Source organism: Suricata suricatta, chromosome 10, assembly GCF_006229205.1.
Source record: "Suricata suricatta isolate VVHF042 chromosome 10, meerkat_22Aug2017_6uvM2_HiC, whole genome shotgun sequence".
NCBI classification, from domain to species: domain Eukaryota; kingdom Metazoa; phylum Chordata; class Mammalia; order Carnivora; family Herpestidae; genus Suricata; species Suricata suricatta.
In genome coordinates, this window is record NC_043709.1 from 40,145,322 (window position 1) to 40,165,462 (window position 20,141).

Sequence of the window (20,141 nt, forward strand, 5' to 3'; positions counted from 1 at the left end):
ATCCATTCATCCCACAGCAACTAAACCAACAATAAAAATTAGTGAATAGCAAGTCATAAACAAACCATTATAGTGCCAAGAGCTGAAGTACATTTATTAATAAAGAATGAAATTAGGACTAGAGAGAGTCACTACATCTTAGAAAAAAATCAAAGACAGTGGGACAAAGAAATTGACATTTAATATTTTAAATTGGAGAGTTGGGGGGAAAATTCCAGGCATAGAAAACAATGTAAGAAAAGGCAAAGGACTACGCCTCAGGCAATAGACATTTAGGAAAAACAAAAATCTCAGATGATAAGAGGCTTCTCATTCATCTTCAATACTTCAACCAATAACCACTGAAGGGTATTTTGCTAGGGATAATCAAAATGCAGTTAAAAAGCATTGGGTTTCTTTTTTTCTTTTTTTTAATTTATTTTTTACAGAGGGAGAAAATGCAAGCAGAGGAGAGGCAAAAGGGGTTAGAGGGTCTGAAGCTTCATGCTGACAACAGAGTGTCTGATGTGGAACTTAAGCTCATAAACCTTGAGACCATGACCTGAGTCAAAGTCAGATTCTCAACCTACTGAGCCACCCAGGTGGCCCAGGAAAGCATTAGGTTTATTATTAATAAGCAAAAAATCTACTAACGGATCTTGACTCCAAATGGGAAATTTTCTATTCCACTAAATCCTCATGTTTTCATATTTATTATTGCATACCCACATATTTAGTTGGGTGTGAGTTCTACAGTGTTACATAAAATATGAACAAGAATCAAAGGTTTTCCCACACTTGTTACATTTATATTTTACTCCTGCATGATTTCCATAATTAGGACCTGATTTTTGACTGATTTTTCTACTCTTATTATGTGAATGTGGTTACTGCCCACTATGAACCCTTTGATATCTAATTTGAACCAATAGAGAATGAGTATAAACAATGGACATATGTGTTTCTTGGTTCCTTTGATGCCTTGTTTGTTCACTATGGTGATCTGGTCCTAGAACTCGTCACTATATAAAAGTCTACAAGAGTCAAGATGATACTAACCTGAAGTCTAATATAGAACTATGGAGAGGCTTTGGCATCTCTTTCTCTCAGCCATTGCAGTCTCTTACAGGGCATATAAGTTGATGACTAGAGCACAGTTTGATGTCAGCCTCCACTTGCATCCTGTCAGGCCTGGTGTCCTTATACAACCTGTACATCCATCTATCCGGTCTTTGCAAATACATGGGGGAAAATCCTTTGATTTTTATCCACCTCAACTTACAATAGACAATCAAATCATAACAGAATATGCTCAATAAGGAAGAGCTTTGTAAAAATCAACCTCTCCCTAGATGATGATAATAATAATAATAATAATAATAACAATAAAAGGCAGCATTGTGGATACAATACACACAGAAACTATCATCCAGAGACATTCTAAAATAAGTGGTTTAAGCCCACAGTTTCTGCGGTCTCTGTGATATTCTGGTCTTCCATGCTAACCCTGCTTTCCAGATTCTAGGGTATAGGACTTTCAGAACCAAAACTAAAACATGGGGTGCTTGGGTGGCTCAGTTGGTTAAGTGTCCAATTCTTGGTTTTGGCATAGGTCATGATTTCACCATCGTGAGACAGCCCTGCGTCAGGCTCTGTGCTGACAGTGTGAGGCCTGCTTGGGATTCTCTGTCTCTCTCTCTGTCCTTTCTTCACTCACATGATCTCTCTCTCTCTCTCTCTCAAAAATAAATAAAGATTTTTAAAAATAAATCAAAACCAAAACAAATAAAAAGTGATATCTAAGAGTTGACTTGACTGAAGATATTGAAGACCTCAAAAGATAATTTGGGTACATTTGGTGGTTGAGTAAAAGAGGAAAATTGAGCCTTGGCTCATCAATATTCTTTGTGGACTATGCTGCTCTGATCCAAGACACAGAACTGAAGCTTCTCATCTTCCTGCAATCAGCTGATGACCATAGGCCACTGCTGCAGTATTCATGACACAAGACTTTGCAGCGTGAAAAAACTTAGAGGAAATTTACCATTTAGGCTCTGCTGGAAACTCTTTCTACCTGCTACTAGCTACATGTTTGTGTTGCAAATCTGAAAGAATAATATCTAATACTGATACCCTCTTGCCACACCTCTGATTAAAGGGTACCATGTCTAGGGGAAATTTTTATCTTAGAAGAACTACCCAGTCCAATTTTTCAGACTTACCAAATCATACAAACAACTGAACAGGACCTCTGGTTGCCCTACATATAAAACTAAGTATGAAGGAATTTTCTGGTAAAGGAATCAATTGAAAAATACAAACCATTAATAACTATAAATTCTTGGATCCTTACTTTCAAATCCAGGGAATCTCTAAGTATGGTGCCCAGGAATCTGTATTTATAGGATGTTCCCTGGTGATTCTAATAAAGACAGACCATGTGAACCACCAAGCAGATAAAAGTTACCTAGGAACTCACTCTGGGGTACGTGGGTGGCTCAGGAGGTTAAGCGGTTAAGTGGTTAAGTATCCGACTCTTAATCTCAGCTCAATCTTGATCCTGGGGTCGTGAGATCCTTTGGGTTCTGTGCTGGGCATGAAGCCTACTTTAAAAAAAAAAGTTGCCTAGAAACTCACTCTACACATTTCCACATTGTTCATTCATTCAAGAAACATTTGTCCAGTATCCTCATGGAGTTTACATTCTAATTTTCTAATGTGGGGAGGCAGGCAATAACAAATAAGTAAATAACCATATAACAGGACTACAGAACACATAATGTGAAGTTAGTTCTAAACACACAAACATGATAGGATGTGAAGATAAAGTGCAATGGGCTGAAAGAATGCTACTTTTAGACAGGTGGGTCAAGGAACCTCTCTGATGCAATGACATTTGAGCAGAAACCTGGAAGAAGTGAGAGGCCAGTGTATATCTGAGAGAAAGCTATTACAGTCTGAGAAAACAGCAAATGGAAAGGTTCAGAGGCCAGCACAGCCTGAGAGCAATGAGGGGTGCCAGATTATGAGGGCTTTACATGCAATGGTAAGTATCTTGGCTTTTATTACCATGGAACGTTTTGAGCAGAGCATTTACATGACCTAATTTACTTTTTTTTTTTTACATTTATTTATTTATTTATTTATTTATTTAGAGAGGCAGCTGGGAAGGGGCAGAGAGAGAGGTTCCACATTGTCATCCTGGAGCCAACATGGGGCTCGATCCCAAAAAACGTGAGATCGTGACCTGAGCTGAAACCAAGAGATAGACGCTTAACCGACTGAGCCACATAGGCATCCTGCCTGACCTATATTACTTTTTAAAGGAGGCATCCAAGTGAAACAATTTTATGAATCAAAAATTCAGTGAACTAATCGTCCCATTTATAACATGAAAATATAGAGAAAGCTGGGACTTTAAAAAGTATGGATTTTACCACTTATTTGAATGTTAGTAAAAAGTAGCAAATAACACATTTTTAAAAATAGTAAAAACAGAGCAAGTAAAATTGGTTATAATCAATTCATAGCCATGTTTCCTAAAATGGCAGGCTTGAGAGTCAAATAAGCCAGATTCAATTTCAAGTTCTGCCTTCAACTTTCTCACTAATAAAACAGTAGTAGTATGTACTTTCCAGATCACTGTGAAAATTAATTAAGATAACATATTCCTAGCAAGTAGAAGGTATTCACTTAAGGACTGATATTACTGTCAGTGTTATTTTTATCTACATTGACTGACTTTTCTACAAAATGGGAGAATATTATTCATTACTAATATTTTATTCTTTCCATATCCTATGCTACATTTTCCAAATCTATCTTCTAGTCTACAACTTTCTTCTGCCATGTGTAATCTGCTAATTAACTCACTGAGTTTTCACTGCCGTGATTATCCACCAATCATCTATTTGGTTCTTTTTCAAATGTTACTGGCCTGGCACCACACAAGTCCCCTTGTGGGATCTCAGTTTATCCTAAAAGTCTCTGCCTCACCTCCCCGACATCGCTGCTAGTCCAGAGCTGCTCTACTGCAGTGCCAGTTTGGGCGCTTGCTTTCAGAAAACCTACCTGTCCTTCCTGTATCTGGGCCCTGCCAGTCTTTTTTAGCCCACTGTCTTTTTCTCCTTCTCATTGCCCATAAGCCCAGCAAGGTCTATTTTTTCATCTAGTTGTTTTTCTAAAGAAAAATTCACTCAGAATAAGTGAATTTCTTCATTTTATTCAAGGCACACAGACCTACCCAACATTATATTTATATTTTATAAAATACTGTTTAATATTTTATGGCCAGTTTCCCTGTCAGAATGTAAGCTTCTTAAAAAAGGGACTTTGGTTCACTGCTGTATCCCCAGTGACCAGAACACAGTGCTTAGTTGATAACACAGCCCGGAGCTTGACAACTATTTCCTGAATGCTGAAATGAATTAATGAATAAATAAGTGAGTTCCAGGAAGTGCCTGGGTGGCCCAGTGGGTTAAGCGTCTGGCTTTTGATTTTGGCTCAGGTCATGATCTCCCAGTTTGTGAGTTTAAGCCCCGCATCTGGCTCTGAACTGACTCGGCACTGTCGTGCAGAGCCTGCTTGAGATTCTCTCTCTCCTTCTGTCTGTCCCTCCTTCATTCTCACTCTCTCAAAACAAACAAATAAACTTAAGAAAAAATGTAACAAATAAGTGAATTCCATCAACAAATTCATCAGTATCGGGTATCCCACTGGGCTGTCTAATACAAAAATGAATTTGGAAAAGATTTTTCACCTTAAAGTATTTACTAAAATAGTGAGGTTAAAAAGTAGAGGAAAAAGGATATAAAAAGATATATATTATATAAATGTAATGGAGTACATGCACATATACACACATATATGTATAATACCATCTCAGGGTTATTTGTGTCCAGGCCACTTTCAGAAGTTTTTAAGCTCATCATATAAGCCACTCATAGGGGAAGCAATGGGATCAATTTTATGAATTAGAAAGACTTTGGTGGAATATGGTAGATGATTAGGACAAGCAAGAGTGAAGGCAGGGAAAGAAGATAAAAGATTACTGTAATCAATGCTTTATTCAAACAATATTTTGAGGAGGGGTGGTGCCTGGGTAGCTCAGTCAGTTAATTGTCTGACCGGCTCAGATCATGATCTCATGGTTCATGGGATTGAACCCCACATCGGGATCATCGCTGTCAGCACAGAGCCCGCCTCAGCTCTTCCCTCCCTCCTTAGCTCTTCCCTCCCTCCTTTTCTACCCCCTCCCCCACTCATCTTTCTCTCTCGTTCTCTCCCTCATCTTTCTCTCTCATTCTCTCCCTCTCTCTTTTCCTCTCTCTCAAAAATAAACTAAAAATTTTAAAAATATTTTTTAAGTGCATATGATAAGCCAGGTACCATTCTATACACCAAGGAAACATTTGTGAACAAGACAGTTAGGTTCTGCCATCAGATAGTGTATATTCCAATTGACTAAACTAAAATAAATAAGAAATTAACACATAAGATAATTTCACTTAGTGGTAGCTGCTATAAAGAAATTAGAACAAGGTTGTCAGAAATAGGGTTCTTGGTGCAGCTGTGGTGGCAGAGACCCAGAGAAGACCTCTTTGAAAAGGCAGCATGTGTTTTTTTTTCCCCCCTAGGAAGTGTGTCTTGGGTTTTTCCCTTATTATTTTCTTTACTTTTTTTTTCCTCTCTTCTTTTTTTGGTGGTGGGGGTGGTTATGTTTAAATGAAGTTGCTTTTACAGCACCAAAGACTTAATCATCCATTTCCTATATAAAAGGTAGCTACTTTTTTGCATGGACCTCAAGTATATTGTAGTATAGAGGTGGAATTTAAGGAAAGGTATTAAGCAGGCTGTGTTGTAGCTTATGGGCAAGTAATAAATTGTATCATGCATCTTGAATGTATCATAGATAAGCTGCTATATAACGATTGCCACTTCAGATAGCTGTGAAATTAGGTGATTAACTAGTTGTTACTTAACCTTCTAATTGCTGTAAAAGTCTAATTACATGAAATAGAAGTTGGGGTTTTGATTTTTTACTTTGCTTTTCTGTTTGGAGTGTCATTGTAACTACTGTATTGTAAATGATAGAAAATAAATGCATATGTTAAAAAAAATAAAGTTTAAAAAAAAAAAGAAAAGGCAGCATGTGAACTGAGACCTGAATGACAAGAAGAAGGTACCCATGGGCAAGTTGGAGGGACAGAAGGTTTCAATTAAGGAGAATGGAAAGTGCAACCTTGTGTTTTGTACGTCAAGGATGAGGAAGTAGACCACTGTGCCCAGCATTGAGTAGGTAATGAGAGTATTTGTTGAGTTTGCAGAAGTAAGCAAGGGCCAGATAACCTAGCTCCTTATGGCTGTGGTAAAAAGTTTGGATGTTGTTTAAAGTGTAACTGGAAACAGTGGAGAAGTCCAAGGCAGGAGTGGGGAGTGTAACGCAACTTAAGTTTTTAAAAGTTCATTCATATGATTGCTCTTTGAAAAACAGGCAGCAAAAGTCCAGGAAGAGGTGGTATAAACTACTGGAATGGGCAAGATAAAAAGCACCTGAGCTCAAACTCTATTCATGCTGACCTACCTCCCCTTCCTACACTGTAACTTCCACAGCATGTTTATCTCAGGATCCCTAACACAACCCAGTGACTGGTATGCGGATGGAGATGAGATGATGGCACTCACAAAAAAGGCTTGAGTAGACAAATGGCTGCCAGAAGACCTTGCGCTTAGACGGTGTCAGCAGGTACACTCAGCTGCCAAAAGGGTAATGCTAAGCTGTGGGTTTAGTCACAATGCAGATCAATCAAATTTGGGGCTATTTCAAATCATGGTTAGTCTAAATCACGGTTACATTGTAATTATGGAAATTGTGGTAACATAATCTATTTGTTTTACAAGTCCTTTATTCAAAGTGGAGTCTGGATAGTTCTATATATATATAATCTAGTACAAATCTGTCACCACTGCTAGAAATTAATTGCAAAGAAATATGTACTGTGTTTTATTTGTTAGTAACATTATCATCACATTCAAGAACATATGTTTAGGGAATTTTTACAGCTATTAATGATTATATTTAGAATGATCAATGGAATATTCTGTTTATATAAAGCAAACTTGTCTCAGTTTCTTAAAGCACACTTCCAGGAAATAACTAGTGGGAGCACAGGATTTTGGTTAAGAATACAGCTTTGGAGCCAAACAGACCAGAGTTTGAGTCCCAACATGGCTACTCATTAATTGTGTGATCTTGGGTATGGTATTTCCTCAACTCTGAGTTTTTGGAAAATAATACCCATGTCCAGAGTTGTTGAGGGGATCGAGTGAAAGGCTATTATTCTTTGAGGCCTCTGAGCATTTAAATTCTCTGTTGCAGAAGTTACTTCCCATTCATGAGTTTGGGTGGGACAAAGATCGTCTTACCCTGTAAGTGTTAAATGTGCTCACACTTTACTTCCTGGGTTTTCTTGAAGGGAGACGGCAAGCATGGAACCTTGAGCTTCATCGTGCAGCTGTTAGTAATTGTTGGCACAGGAGTTACCAGCACAGGAAGGAAGGGCTTAGAGGCACAGCGGCCAGGGCAGTGGTTGCTGCGGTGGCCCCCATGCAGGGGTCTGATGCAGAGGTGACTCTGGCATGGGCAGCCCTGACTGCATGCAAGCCACCTCCAATGCAGAACTGGCATCAGTGCAAACTATGCCATCCACTGCTTTGTGACAGTGACAGCAGTTTCCTCTACCAGCCCTGTGTTGTGTCTGCCATTATGCCTGGAAAATCAGCAGAAAGCCTGTTCCTCTAGGTTTTCAGGCAAATCTAGGAGCAACCAACAGCCACTGATTACACATGTACAGTGTAATCAGCCAGAGTTAGCTTTGGTTGCTGGCTACCAAGATTTAGTTGAATACCTGTACTCAGCACAGTGACTACCAGAGAGTACTCGATACATGGGCCTATTAGTAACAATCATTAACAACATGTCCCTAATTTCATCTAGGTATTTAATTTTATTTATTTATTTTAAAAATGTTTAATGTTTATTTTTAAGAGAGAGAGAGGATGAGAGAGGCAGAGAGAGATGGAGAGACAGAATCTGAAGCAGACTCTAGGCTTCAGGCTCCAAGCTGTCAGCACAGAGCCTGACATGGGGCTTAAGCTCAGAAACCATGAGATCATGACCTGAGCCAAAGTTGGACGCTTAACTGACTTAGCCACCCAGGCGCCCCTATGTATTGAATTATAAAATGATGATTTAGTGATTTTGCTCCATATTTAAGAACTATATTTAGTATTCACTTTATTGGTATGTCTTTTTGAAATGTTCTACTTACATTCTGAATTACATCTTGATAATCTGAGACCTTTTACTAGACTTTAAGCTTTTTAAAAGCAGAGATGGTCTTGTTCACAATTAGATTTTATTTTCTGGTATAGTGCTCGACACAGGTGGACCCTAAGTAAATATTTTTGAAGGAGGTACGTTGTGAGCTTCTTGATGAGATAATGCTGTCATCTCACAGGTGTGTGGCTGGGGGCTTGGGCAGACGACTAGGTTGGCATTATCTCAGTGATGTGGTTTGATCCAGGATAGGTCCTCAGCTCCACAGACCTAGGAACTCAATATTGTACCTTAGCCAAAGTTGATTATTTTCTTGGAGGTTGACTCAGACTAAACAAACTCTTAAGAGTCTGGTGTATAAACTATACTTATTTCCTCTAAGAAATATTGCCTTTGGGTGGTCTGGAATTCTGCTCATTTATTCATTTAATGAATCTGAAGTGTTTATTATGTGTTAAGTATTGCAATATCTTTGTATAAACAGTGAGCAAAACACACAAGATCATTACTTGTCATGCAATTTGCACTACTATGTCAACTAATGTATAATTAAAGATAATAGTAATTGTTATTATATATTATATATATATATATATATATATATATATATATATATATATCAAGATAAAAGGATGAAAATGGTTAGGAAGGAGTGTGTGCTATTTTAAATTGGATAATCAGGGAAGGTTTCCCTCAGGAAGTGACATTTAAATCGAAACCTGGATTAAGTGAGGGAAAAAATACCAGAAAGGGGAAACATTATATTTAAACTCTAAGGCAGAAATAATCCTGGGGGTGTTTGAGGAATAGAAAGTAGGTCAGTGTTGTAGGCAGCATCTAAGATGGCTTTCCATGATCTCTGGCTACTGATATTCACACCCTTATGAAATTCCCTCCTCTTGATGTCACCTAGATGTAGTAACCAGCTTCTAATGAATAAAATGTGGCAGAGGTAATGGAATGTCACTGTAAATATTAGGTTGCAAAAAGATAGTGTCTTTGGTCTTGGGCGTTTTTTACTGTCTTGTTTTTTCACTGCAGAGAAAAAGTTAACATGGCAGTCCTGAGACTGCTGTCCTTAGAAAGGCTAACTTGGAAGATGTGCCGCTGGCTACTAGCATCTAGCAGTTCCCCACTGCTATAAAACTTTCCCTAATTGATAAGGGTGGCTCACTATAACTAGAATTGATTGTGCAAACAATATGCTTTCCTCCTGGGAGTCTGGAATTTCAGTACGCATTAGACAGAGGGGGTCTGCATGAGCAGCCCCCAATAAAATCTTCAACTGCTGAGTCTTTAAGGGGCTTCCCTGTGCAGAAACATTGTACCACTGCTGCATTTTCTCTGCTGGGAGAAGTGTGTGATCTGTGTGAGTCCTTGTAGGAGGGTGAGAGCAGAAGGGATTCTGCAAATGGATTTCTCCAGACTCTTTGTGTCTCTTTCCTTTATGATCCAGCTGTGTAAACTTACTGCATTGCTTTGATGAATCTTAGTGTGAGTATAACTACATGGTAAGTCCCATGAGTGCTTCCTAGCTCCTTCCTGGATGTGAAGGTGGTCTTAAGGACTCCCAACACACTGGCTTTGATGAAGCAAGCTTCCATGAGCTGCTCTGTGGAGTGGTCCATGTGGGAAGCCTCTGGCCTATGCCAGCAAGGAAGAACAAGACCTTCAGTTCAACAACTAGTAAGGAATAGCCGTCCATATGAGTGACCTTGGAATTGAATCCTTCCCCAGTTGAGCCTTCAGATGAAGCTGCTGTCATAACCCATACCTTGATTACAGCCTTGTGAGAGACTTTGAACCAGAGGCACCTGGTTCAAAACTACCTGGATTCCTGGCCTACTGAAATTGTCAGATAATAAATGTTCATTGTTTTTGGCCTCTAAGTTTTAAGGTGACTTGTTATGCAGTAACAGATAACTAATACAGCCAGTATGGCTAGAAAATAGGAAGCAAGGGGAATGCAGTAGGTGATAGACTTCAGAGAGGTAGACAAGGCTCAGGCCATATAGGGAATTGTAGTCAATGGTAAGGATTTGGGATTTTATTCCATTAGAGGATTTGTGGTAGGGAAATCTAATCAGCACTTTGTCTCCTGTAGGTCAGTGGCTCTCTAGAGTTCAGTTACATTTTAGATCACCAAGGGACCTTTTTAAAAATACCTATGCTGGGGTGCCTGGGTGGCTTAGTCAGTTAAGTGTCCAACTCTTTTTTTGTGTGTGTATGTTTTATTTATTTTTGAGACAGAGAGAGACAGAGTATGAGAGGGGGAGGGGCAGAGAGACAGGGAGACACAGAATCCGAAACAGGCTGTAGACTCTGAGCTGTCAGCACAGAGCCCAACGTGGAACTCAAACCTACGAACTGTGAGATCATGACCTGAGCTGAAGTCGGCGGCTTAATTGACTGAGCCACCCAGGCGCCCCAAGAGTCCAACTCTTGATTTCAGCTCAGGTCATGATGTCACGTTTTGTGAGATCGAGCCCTGCATCAAGCTCTGTGCTGGCAGTGAGGAGCCTGCTTGGAATTCTCTCTCTCCCTCTCTCTCTTTGCTGTCTGCCCTCTGCCTCTCTCTCTCTGCCTCTCTCTCTCTCAAAATAAATAAACTTAAAAAAAAAAAAACAACTATGCCAGGCCCCAGAGATTCTGGCTCGTTGGCCACCGGAGAGGCCCCTAGCATTGTTACTTTTTAAAAGTTCCCCAGGTAATTCTGATGGGTAGCTTGGGCTGAGAACCCAATGTGCTTTAGGGCAGCAAATGTGGGTGGGAAGCCAGAGAGAACAGTTCACTGAGTAGGGAATCAAAACAAAGGGAGTGAGATGCATATTCCTAATGATGGGTTATTATATCAAATTAAGCAGACCTGACATGCCTAGGACGATACGCTCTTCTGATTAGTGCTGGAGAACTAGCCACAGATGCTCAGCATTTGAACTGTCCTTTCTTATGATAGGTGTCATCCATGAGTTCTAATCACACAAGATACAATATTACGAATTGGTCTTCAGTTATAAAGAGACCAATTTAAGCATAGCAAATGTAAATCTTTGGCCTTAAAACTCTTTTGATAAATTCCAACCAATGGAAATAGAAAAAGTCTTTTGTCCTAGATTCCCAAAAAGGAAGACAAAATGAACGTTTTGGTCTTCCAGGCTCTGTTTTAAAAATAATGGAACCTATATATGCTATCTGGCTCTATAATCAATATGTGAATATTATAAAACAGCAAACTAGGAGACTAGATGCAAGATATTTCATCAAACCTCAGTTTCTTAAAACTTCCACTCCTGTAATAAGAATCACCTATATCAACACATTGAAAGAAAACAAACAAATGAGGTCTCTGGGTGGCTCAGTTTGTTAAGCGTCCAACTCTTGATTTTGGCATAGGTCATGATCTTAAGGTTCATGAGTTCAACCTCCATGTCAGGCTCTAGGCTGATGATGTGTAACTTGCTTAGGATTCTCTCCTTCTTTCTGCCCCTGCAGAAAGAAAGTGTTCATGCACATTCTCTCTCTCCCAAAATAAATAAACTTGAAAAAAAACAAAAACAAAACCCCTCCACTTTCATGGGACTAGAATAACTTTGGATTTTTATGTTTAATGTATTTTCTATCAGTTATCTTTTGTATTTTTGATCAACACACTGACATTCTGAACTGAAATATAAAAATTTAAATAAAATTTAATTGAAATGTACATTTAAAAAATCTTGATTTAAATTGTTTCATATTAAAAACTTTATGCCTTTTTGAAATGGTTATAAAGATAATTATGTTTGCTTTTCCTCTCCTGTCAGTTTGGGACCTAGACAGAAGCAGAAAGTGCTGCCAGTGTTCCAAGGACCACAGGGAATACCCTTTTACTCATATTGGAAAGAAATAATGGGGCTCAGTTGATTAAGCATCTGAGTTCGGCTCAGCTCATGATCTCACAGTTCGTAAGTTTGAGCCCTGCATTGGGCTCTCTGCTATCAGCATGGAACCCACTTCAGATTCTCTGTCCCCCTTCTCTCTCTGCCTTTCCCCTGCTCATTCTCTCTCTCTCTCTCTTTCTCTCTAAATAAGAAAGATGGCCAGTTCAAAAGCATTAAATCACAAATCATTCATTCATTCATTCAAAAGACATACTGAGTGTATCGGATGTCTAGTGCTCTTCTTAGTGCTAGGCATACATCTGTAAACAATTTACACAGAGACCTTGCAGAGCTGTCTTTGCAAGGAGCATGTGTGTGTCCAATAATAAATAAATATTAGGTAGCAATAAGTGCTATTATTATAATAAAGCAAGACCACGTAATTTGAAGGTGGGAGTGGAGGGTAGAAGATGGCCACTTTTGGCTGAGTGGTCTTTCAGATGTCAGATTTACTCCACATGAAAACTGACCCACAGTGTTTTAAATATTTTAAAATTAACTGCCAATCTTTAATATTTGGAAGATTTCACAAAAAAGTCTACATTTTACCTTCCCTTGAAAAATCAGAAGATATAATTGTGTTGGGTGGATATTTCTGCCTGGCAACAGGATTCTTTTCAGACGGAAATGTCTCTCCTCTTCTTCATAAATCCTCCTTTCCCAATCCAGCTGCTCCTCTCATTTGCAATACCTGCTTGCTTCTGAATTCTGGAAAATTTTCAGATCATGGGCTAGGAAAAGAACAGGGGCCAGGATGTGGTGTGGAATGGATCCAAAGTGTCTGGAAAGTCAGGAGCTAAGGAGCAGTGGGGAACAGGCCTAGACCCACCATGGCCTTGAATGGTATATAAACTCTGGGTCTTTTTGTTTTTTGGGTTTTTAAAAATTTTTTTTATATTTATTTATTATTGATACAAAGAGAAATAGAGCATGAGTAGGGTAATGTCAGAGAGAGAGGGAGACACAGAATCCGAAGCAGGCTCTAGGCTCTAAGCTGTTAGCACAGAGCCTGATGCGGGGCTTGAACGCACAAACTGTGAGATCATGACCTGAGCCGAAGCAGGATGCTTAACAGACTGAGCCACCAAGATGTCCCTAAGCTCTGTTTTTTAAAAAGTGAGCAGAGTAGACCAGAGAGTTTAATAAGATGGAAAAAAGAAAGAACTGGTGGTCAGGTTCTGCTGCTATGTAGCTATGTAATTTTACATGATCACATGTTTTTATGTGGTTATATGTTTTTCTAAAATTGGGAAAAATAAGATATGTAACCACTATTTCTTTCCACTCAGCATGATCTCATGGTTCGTGGGTTTGAGCCCCATGTCGGGCTCTGTGCTGACAGCTCAGAGCCTGGAGCCTGCTTCAGATTCTGTGTCTCCCTCTCTCTCTGACCCTCCCCTACTTGCACTATCTCTCTCTGTCTCTCAAAAATAAATAAAAAAACATTAAAAACTTTTTTTCATTTATTAAAGAGCTGATAAAAATCTTGGTAAAAATTTAATGCAACATGAAACAAAAGGGATAAGGAATAGCAATAAAACCAATAGCAATTATTCTAACATGGAGAGGCAAATGGTCACAAGATTTTTTTAAAGCATAACAAAAGCAGTAACTTTTGTTAAGAAAAAGGAAGAAAAAAATCAGACTCTTAGTTTGATGCTTTCATTAAAAGAAGTTGATCACTTGGAGAAAGGTTCACATTTCTCACTTATTTGATAGATGTGTGGTTATTGATGTACTGCCTCTCAGTTTCAAATCACCCTTTTTTGTCTGCTCTTTTAAAAGGGGATGTAGGCCCTTAAAATAATTTTTCTTTCCTAGCTAGCATCGAGTCTTTGTCAGTAGAGGGTGCTGGAGAAGCACTGCAGGAGGAAAAGAGGTTTGCTTCCTAATTCCGGTGTGGCCAGGCAGGTTCCTGCAGCAGCAAGACTTCTGCTAGCAGCTTCTCTAGCATCAGTCTCCCACAGTGTACGGTTCTCCACCATCTGGCTCCTATAGAGCCTGTAGCTTCTCCGGTACCCAGCTCCAGCCGCACAAAGTGGCTTGTAGCTCCGCCCCTGCCCTTCCCGGCAAGCCCCGGGGGCAGTTTTGTTAGGGCGTGCCTCAGGTGGGACGTAGCCCCGCCATCAGCTTTCACAGGCACTCCGTATGCAGATGCCCAGCTACTTCCGCCAGGGGGCACCACAGCAATTTCTCTGCCATTCAGTGCATCACAGCCAGACAATATACCTGTCTTGACTGTGGGTGAGGGGGTTTGAGATGCTCTATCTCACCCCTGAAGGTAGTAGCTGCCTTTATCATTTGCTATTTCTATATTCTATATTATTTCTAGTTTATTCTTTTTATTAAACTTTTCCTATCAAATTATTGTGTGGTTTTCTCTCCTGATTGGACCTAGACTGTGACAGTATAAAATGTTGATATTTATGAAAATAACATAAAACTCATTCTACCCAATTACAATGAGAACATTGATGATAAAGTAGTTAATGGCACACATCAATTTAAAAAATATAAACTTAGTTATTACTCAAGAAAGCTTAAATCCCCTGAGTAGCTTGAAGTTTATGCATGAAAGAAACATGATAGAGTTTTTTTTATATTTGACAATCCTAAAAATTTGCACATCCTACTAATCAGAATTATAAAACTGAAAAAAAAAACCTTTCTAAGAACTATAATAAAAAACAAACTTTGGTCAACCATATTGGAGGAAAGATCAAATTACCTTTCAATTCTCTCCAATTAGAAAATATTACAAAATTATCATTTGGGGAGGTGATTAACAAGTATGCAGCCAAAAAAGTTAGGAAAGAATAACAGAGATGTGTTGAGCAAATGGTTAATAAGATTATTATTATATTTTTTGTATTTTGTAGTATTTGTGATAGTTACCAGCTTTTAAAAATTTATGTACTGTGAATTTCTCATTGTAAGTAGATATTTTCTTGTTTACCTGTTGTGTCATTCATATTTGGGTATTCTTTATCTTAAAGAAGATCCCCTCTGTTGTATAAGGTTTTCCCACTAGACAGGATTTGATCCAGCTACCCTCCCTTCCCCATCTGGGTACTGAGGAGGTTTGTTTGGATAAGAGTCCACCAGGGGATGCTTATCCCCTCTTCCTTGAGAGAATGTATTTATAAGATGATTTGTACCAATGAACATCATGAGACAGGAGAAAAAAGTTGATGAATTTCAGTTCTCAAATTCTAAGATCCTATGACTTATTCTCTGTAGAAATGTTCTCACCAAATACACAGGAGGAAAAAAAGGAAAAAGAGATCTTCCCCAGATATTGAGGAAGTTCAGCCTCTGCTCACACGTCAAGTGCAGGAGGGACAGGGCTGTGCTGGGCTATACGTGCCATGAGATGCCATGTTGGGAACACCCTCCCATACCCCCCACTCCTACAAGAGTCAGAACAAAATTTTAAAAGTCTTACCATATAGACTTTTTAAAAATATATTTTTTAAGTTTATGTATTTATTTTGAGACAGCATGAGCATGGAAGGGGCAGAGAAAGAGAATCTCAAGCAGGCTCTGCACTAATGTGGGGCTTGAACTGATTAACCGTAAGATCATGACCTGAGCCAAAATCAAAAATCAGATGCTTAACCAACTGAGCGACCCAGGCACCCCATCACCATATAGACTTTTCTGATGCCTGGAACTGGAGAGATCATAATATATCATCACCAGAAAGATAAAACTTGTGTTTCTGCAATTAATAATAAAGCTATAGATAGTAAGATACAGATACTTTCAGGGAATGTAACCTATTAACTCAAGTTCACAGTAAATTGTCAAATGACTGCAATTATATCCTTTCTTCTAGTTTTTTAAACTTTACAGAAAAATAATTGACAAATATAATAGTACATATTTGAAGTGTGTGATGATTTGATATACATACACATTGTAGAATAATTACCAACATGAAGATAATATATATATCCATCACATAGTTAAAGTAGTTTTGTGTACGTGTGGTGAAAATGCTTAACATCTACCCCCAGCAACTTTCAAGTTTACAATACTATATTAACTAAAATCACCATGCTGTATATTTAATCCTCAGAACTTACTCTTCTTAGAACTGAAAACTAGTACCTTTGACCAATATCACCTCATTTCTCCTTCCCTGAAGCCCATAGCAACCAATATTCTATTCTGTTTCTGTGAAATTAGCTTTAATTGATTGAAGAAAGGAAAAGGAAAGAAGGACTAGAAAGTACCTCTGGAGAAGAGATGCTCTCTTTTCTAAGTAAAGAGAGGCAGTAAGGCCATTGGAGATGAACCATTTCCACATTCAAGTTCTGTCTGAAGCCTGGTTGGAGAAGCTGACTAAAGTATAGGGAACATTTTTAATAAGAAAAATATGTATAAAATTCATTGTAGACAGAAAGAGTCATAAATATGCAGAGGGAAAAAGAAATCCATCAGGAAATATTCATTGCTAGCCCTCTAAGGAACATGAGATGGAAAATTATGATGAGCTTACCACAAAGCTTCCTTGATTCAAAGATGTGACTTTTCTGAGTTCTTTCATATTTAATTGTATCTACAGTAATATTTCAGGGAATCTCATTACTTTTTGTTCATTATTTCTACTTAGAGGGAGGTAAACTGGCTTCATTTTCTTTTTAGGAGAATGCAGTGTTTTGTTTTTTGAGAGAAGACATGTAAGACTTGTCCTCTTTAATACCTGACATTTTTACATGCACAGCAGATCTTTATGGGGAAAATGTCTAATAATGGAAAATTGAGTAAATATCTCACATTTCCATACTTATAGAAAGATTCCAAGTTATCATCTATGAATCTTCTATCGCAACTGTACTTTTTGAGAGAAGTTGCACATAAGTGATAAAGACAGAAAGGTCAATACTTCATTTTAGGGGCACCTGGGTGGCTCAGTCGGTTAAGCCTCCGACTTCAGCTCAGGTCACATCTCACACTCCTGGGTTCGAGCCCCGCGTCGGGCTCTGTGCTGACATCTAGCTCAGAGCCTGGAGCCTGCTTCAGATTCTGTGTCTCCCTCTCTCTGCCCCTCCCCCTCTCATGCTCTGTCTCTCTCTGTCTCAAAAATAAATAAAAACATTAAAAAATAAAAAAATACTTCATTTTAAAAGTTTATCTGACTGTGAGCATCATTTTACAGTTGGGGAGACATGTAGCAATCACCAGTTTAAGTGCAAGGAAGTTGAGGCTCACAGGAGTTTAACCATTGGTAGCAAAGCTGAAACTAATATTTATATTAATATATGCCCAGCTCAGGGGTCTTTTCACCACACAAATTACTTCATGTATTTGCCTCATTGTTCAAATGAGAATAATAATCAGATATTACAAATGATTTATTGACTTATACCACAGAAATTTTTAAAGTGTATTCTTAAAAGGAAAATGATCCCAGAAGAAGGGTCTGAGATGCAAGACAAATGGCAAGCAAAGACACTGGTAAACATCTAGAGCTATTTAAATATTGTCTATGAAAAACAAATATTATTATCTAGTTTGTTGAGGTATTTTATTTTATTTTATTTAAATCCGAGCTAGTTAAATTTAGCATAGTAATGGTTTCAGGGGTAGAATCCAGTGATTCATCACTCATATATAACACCCAGTGCTCATCCCAACAAGTGCCCTCCTTAATCACCTATTTGGTCCTTCCCTTCTCCTATGTTCACTGTTTTGTTTCTAAAATTCCACATGAGTGAAATCATATGATATTTATCTTTTCTGACTTATTTCACTTAGCATAATATGCTCTAGTTCCATTCATGTTGTTGCAAATGGCAAGATTTCATTTTTTTGATCACTGAGTAAATTCATTGTGTATATATATATATATATATGTGTGTGTACACACACACACACACACACACACACACACACACACCACATCTTCTTTATCCATTCATTAGTTGATAGACATTTGGGTTCTTTCCATGATTTGCCCATTGTTGATAGTGCTGCTATAAGCATAGGGGTGGATGTGCCCCTTCATATCATCATTTTTTTTAATGTTTTATTTATTTTTGAGACAGAGAAAGAGAGACAGAGCATGGTGGGGGAGGGGCAGAGAGAGAGGGAGACACAGAATCAGAAGACAGGCTCCAGGCTCTGAGCTGTCAGCACAGAGCCCGATGCGGGGCTCGAAACCACGAACGTGAGATCACGACCTGAGCCGAAGTCGGAGGCTTAGCCGACTGAGCCACCCAGGCGCCCCCATATCATCATTTTTGTATCCTTTGGATAAATACCTAGTAGTGCAATTGCTAAGTTGTAGAATAATTTGATTTTTAATTTGGTGGGAAACGTCCATACTGTTCTCCAGAGTGGCTGTACCAGTTTGCATTCCCACTAGCAGCACAAAAAGGTTCTCCTTTCTCCACATCCTTGCCAACATCTATTATTTCCTGAGTTGTTAATGTTAACCATTCTGATAGGTATGAGGTGGTATCTCATTGTGGTTTTGATTCGTGTTCCCCTGATGATGAGTGATGTTGAGCACCTTCGCCTGTGTCTCTTAGCCATCTGGATGTCATCTTTGGAAAAGTGTCCATTTGTGTCTTTTGCCCATTTCTTCACTGAATTATTTGTATTTTGGGTGTTGAGTTTGGTAATTTTCTTTATAGATTTTGGATACTAACTCTTCATCTGACATGTCATTTGCAAATATTTTCTCCCATTCTATTGGTTGCCTTTTAGTTTTGTTGTGCAGAAGCTTATTTTGATGAGATCTCAGTAGTTCATTTTTGTTTTTATTTCCCTTGCCTCTGGATCCATGTCAAGTAGTAAGTAGCTGCAGCCAAGGTCAAAGAGGGTTCTGCCTGTCATGTCCTCTAGGATTTTAATGGTTTCCTGTCTTATATTTAGGTCTTTCATCCATTTTGAGCTTATTTTTGTGTGTGGTGTAAGAAAGTGGTCCAGGTTCACTTTTCTGCCTGTTGTTGTCCAGTTTTCTGAACACCATTTGCTGAAGAGACTGTTTTTTTCCACTGGGTAGTCTTTCCTGCTTTGTTGAAGATTAGTTGGCCATACATTGTGGGTTCATTCCTGGGTTCTCTATTCTGTTCCATCGATCAATGTGTCTGTTTTTGTGCCAGTAGCAATACCATACCAAAATGCCATGCCAATTTTGATGATTACAGCTTTGTAATACAGCTTGAGGTCTGAGATTGTGATGCTTCCAGCTTTAGTGTTCTTTTTCAACATTACTTTGGCTGGTAATGGTATTGTAGAGGGTTTTTTAAAAGGGTAAAATAATGGACAAAAGATCATCATAATCAGGAGGGAGGTGATCAGAGTTACGGTGTTCTAAAGTTCTCCCCAAATGTTAACATTTACCTAATCATAGTACAATGACTAAAACCATGAAATTAACACTAAAATGATAAAGTACTATAAACTAATTTACAAACTTTATTCAATTTTTACCAATTGTCTCACTAATGTACTTTTCTAGTCCAGGATAACACTTTAAATGGGTAAGCTTGTGACTGCTTCAACCAATACAATACAACAGAAGTAATGCTATGTGACAAGGGGAAGAAACATAGATCCCACCTCTCAACAGGAAGTATTTAAAGAATCTACACCTATATTTTTAAACTATCCCAAAGAAGAAAGTCCCAAACACAGCTAAGACACTCCTGGAAAAAAAGAATACAAATTATGGAAATTTTTGTTGTCAGATATCAAGATTACTATAAAACCATTAATTAATATTATATTGACATAGGAATAGACAACCAATGAATAAAATGAAGAACCTAGAAGTAGAAGTCCACACATGTAATGTTTCTGACATGCTATATGGGTGATATTGTAGGTCAGTGGGAAAAGGACAAAGATATTCAATAAGTAGTACTCAGACATTTAGTCATCCAAATGGG

At 38.4% G+C, this 20,141-nt stretch overlaps 1 long non-coding RNA gene across 4 annotated transcripts in view; it reads right to left on the minus strand.

Annotated features, from left to right (window-relative positions):
• LOC115303364 overlaps positions 1-20,141 on the minus strand; it is a 112,416-nt gene that overhangs the window by 55,793 nt on the left and 36,482 nt on the right. Inside the window, exon 4 of one of the 4 annotated variants that reach the window (XR_003913998.1) lies at positions 12,911-12,968. The exons of the other annotated variants lie outside the window; for them this stretch is intronic. This is a non-coding gene — a long non-coding RNA (uncharacterized LOC115303364). Of the gene's footprint in view, positions 1-12,910; positions 12,969-20,141 lie in introns of those variants that run through there. 4 annotated transcript variants of the gene reach the window in all.